The sequence below is a fragment of the Etheostoma spectabile genome, chromosome 14 (assembly GCF_008692095.1).
Source record: "Etheostoma spectabile isolate EspeVRDwgs_2016 chromosome 14, UIUC_Espe_1.0, whole genome shotgun sequence".
Classification (NCBI taxonomy): domain Eukaryota; kingdom Metazoa; phylum Chordata; class Actinopteri; order Perciformes; family Percidae; genus Etheostoma; species Etheostoma spectabile.
The window spans coordinates 16,318,522-16,322,265 of NC_045746.1; the positions used below are offsets into that span (position 1 = coordinate 16,318,522).

At 37.7% G+C, this 3,744-nt stretch overlaps 1 protein-coding gene across 5 annotated transcripts in view; it reads right to left on the bottom strand.

Annotated features, from left to right (window-relative positions):
* The window catches only part of samd12 (sterile alpha motif domain containing 12), a 96,590-nt gene that overhangs the window by 91,052 nt on the left and 1,794 nt on the right, over positions 1-3,744 (bottom strand). The window lies entirely within an intron of this gene.

The following is a 3,744-nucleotide window of genomic DNA, read 5'->3' on the forward strand; positions in this document are numbered from 1 at the left end:
AGCCATTGAAATAAAGTGCTTGATTTGTAATTTAAGATTGCCATGGTGCTAGTGGTGGAGGGGCAGCGCATGGTCTGCACATGAACTGCAGCGTACTGAACAACACAGAGCTGAGCGCCTGTCTGTAAATAATGCCGGGAAAAAACTATAGGCGAACGCAGCAGCCACGCAAAAAAACGCAAATATCGGCCCAATATATCGGCTGGCCATTAAAATCTGAAGAAAAAAGTTAGGAGGTGCAAATACGTATGTAGATGAGAGTCAAAGTCTAATATGTGAATGCTGGCATTGCTACATGACAACTTTTCTTTTCTTTTTTTTTTAAATTGTATCATCTGCTTAGCCTTTCTAAATTCCAGGCAGCAGCACGTCAGTATACTGCATCAAAGATGGCTTCAGCACCACTCTCCAAAGACATTTGCTACATCTTGTGTCATCTTAATCCCATTCCTGCTGAGTAAGGTTGGGGAGAGGCTACCTCACCGTAGCAACTCGAATAATATGTAATCCTATTCCACCAACTCAAATGAACATGTTTATTCTACTAATTCTATTTGTGGGCCAGATCCCGGGGATGGATTTGAAATGAGTTTTCTGAATGGGTGCACAGGCATGCAGAGCAGGCAGGGCAGGACATATCAAGGAGGCTAGAGAGGAGAGGGAATGAAATGAACTACCTCTGCCCCGGGTGTAAACACGGCTGTGGTTTAACATGGGGTCCAGTACTTGGCTTTTTTTTCTGTGTTTGCATATATACATCCAAATACACATGCTTCTGTCACATGCTTATGTGTACCTATAAGAAACCTAGCTATTCATTATTGCCCTCCGGTCATGTAGCCATTTTATAACCAGCCAAATATGACATACAGATTACATAAGCATGCATTCAGACTGAAAATAATGTGTGCTGCTGACCCGGTGATTAAGATGCATTCCATACATAGAGGTTTAAGCAACATACTTGTGCCAAAAGAGTAAACAATAAATAAATAAAATACAACCACCACAACATCAGTGGTCTTATTCCACCAGTTTGTTGCATGTTATAACCCTTTCTCTGTCCTGTTTGTCTCTAGGCATTTTCAAGCAAAATATGACAGCAGTCATTAAGCCATTCATTTTAGCTGCTATGAAGCAACAGTACGTGAGAATATAATGTCTCCAACTGTGCTGAAGACTTGAGGCAGGATGATCAACAGCTTCGTCACCAGGGGCCTTTAGTCAAATATGGAATGCAACTGCTGTGCCTAAATAGCACAATTATGAAGCTGTATTTGTGACGAGTTGGGTGTTCCAAGCACAAGTACAGCTGCATGTAATGGTACATGTATGTGTAAGGAGGTTTGCTACTCACTTTTACCAACTGATGATGTAATCCGTCTAAAAGAGTGCATCAGAATCACTGTCCGATATGATGTAACAATCTCCAAGACTCTTGTCTCACACCTCTTGCGGGTAAAATAAATGTGTCAGGGAGAGTCACATATTTTCTGACACTCCAGCATAACATATTCTTCAAGCACTTCATTTCCAGGCTGGACTTTAAAAGAACATGCAATGGGGTTTTCATTTTTTCCAAACAACAAAAAAGATGCTCAAACAAAGAAGCAATAAACAGATTATGAAGTGGAGTCTGAACTAATAGTAGCTATTATGAACTTGCACACTATATAAAAGCTGATTAAGCCTTTCTCTAGATTGTCAATCGAACCACTTGTCAGCATTTAAGGATTATCAGTACATTTGTGGAGCTTTGTGTTGTCTTGCACAGACAGAGAGGAATTTGCCAAACACAGCTAAGTGAAAGTGCCTTCTAGAGTAACGCTCAAATGGCAAAAGGCACTCTCCAAATATGCTTGTGTCTCAAAGAGCTTATTGTCGTCTCACGTGTTATAAATTATTAAATCAATGACCTATATTCTCTTGTCTTAGAGCGGTTGGTAGAGCACTGAACAGAAAACAGTGACATGGCAGAGTTGTTGTGATTTCTCTCCCCAACCAAAGTGATGGTGCTGCAATGAACTTGGTTTGAACTTGAAGAAATAAACAACCAGTTTTAATTAGACTTTCTAGCTAATTGTGGCAAATTTAGAGATGGAGATTAGTTTGCGCTATGGAAACAATCAGTAAGTGTCATCTAAGAGGGAAGGGGATAGGAGCACAACAAAAATAGGATATTTCACATGGTTATACAGGCCAATTTAATTGTCTTTAATTTCCTTTCAATTAACTTCTCAATTTCAGAACACAATCTAAATCATAAAATGAAATGATGCTAAAGAAGTTGGAACAATAATTAAATCCTTTACTCAAGTAAGAGAATCAATACAACAATGTAAAAATATTCAACTAAAAGTAGAAATGCACCAATCTGACTTTTTCAGTCCCGACACCGATACCTGGGCTTTCCAGTATATGTTTATATATAAGTATAGAATGTATTAGAATTGACCAATTGTTAATGATACCTGATCCAGCTATTTGAGTCAGTATTGGCCCGATATCCAAGATCAGTATTAGATCGGTGCATAAAAGGAAATCCTCCCTAAAGTAAATAACTATTAGCAGTAAATGTACGTAAAATGTCAAAAGTTAAAAAACTGGTTTTGCTGAAATATGGCCCCTTTGATTGAAATACTAGTACATATGACATTAAGCTATCAATACTGTTGTTCCTCAAAAATCACAACATAAATTCTTTGGGGTCGTGAGATGATTAATTGGGAAGGAAATTAGAAAATCTTTTTTAGGAAATATTGGATATTGTAACCTCTTTGAGCTGTGGAACAAAGCCATTTTAGAACGTTGGTCAATAAGTGTTTCTTTGAAGCTGCTAACAACTTACAGACATCTGATACATGACAAGGGGGGGGGAAGTCACAAGCCAACACGCTAATCTAGTGTTTTTTTTTTTTAATGTAAAATCTAAATCTGGAAAGTAATGTGAAATGTAATGGCCTAGAAGTTTAAAGTAGCAGAAAATGAAAATTATGAAGTACAAGTACCTCTATTCCTTATTAGATTGACATTACGTTAATGTAAATTCCACCACTGAATCATATCTGACTTACTTTTCTCTTAGAGGCGTGAGTACTATCAACTATTGCCACAGTAGTGGGCTGTATAGGATGTTTTGGCTGCCCTCGCTAAACATGATCACCTTGTGTGTTTAGAAGTGCGGTTTTTCTCCCCAATTCTGGCAAGGAAATCAGTTATAGCAGCTTCAGGGGATAGGGACATCACTCATCTCTCTCAATGACAAGTCAGTGAATCATGATTGAATGCACTGAGATGTCCTGTATTGTAACTCCTTGAACTGTTCAAGTCACAAATTGCATTGATGCTTTATTTCACGCTTAGTTTTTGCATTTCTGCAACAATGACAAAAGAAAAAAAAAGCTTTCAATAATTGTATTTTACTGCTAAAATGGCATTTGTGCATTACACTATGCTGGTATCTTACAGTAATAGTTCTGAGATTATTCTTTATGTGAAATAGTTAAGTTTTATTGAAAAGGACATAGTTGTATCATATTTTTTTAATTCCATGGTTGTGGAGAGCACAAAGTATGTTTCTCCATAACTATTGTATCTAACAAAGAGATGCAAACCCGCAGATTTTGTTCATCTTAGTTACCCTGAAAAAAAAAAGATGAGAAAGGGATGAAGAAATGGATGAAACTGGATAACGGATAAACCATTCAGCTCTGCTACAAAGTGTTCAGCAGCTTCAGCAACCCC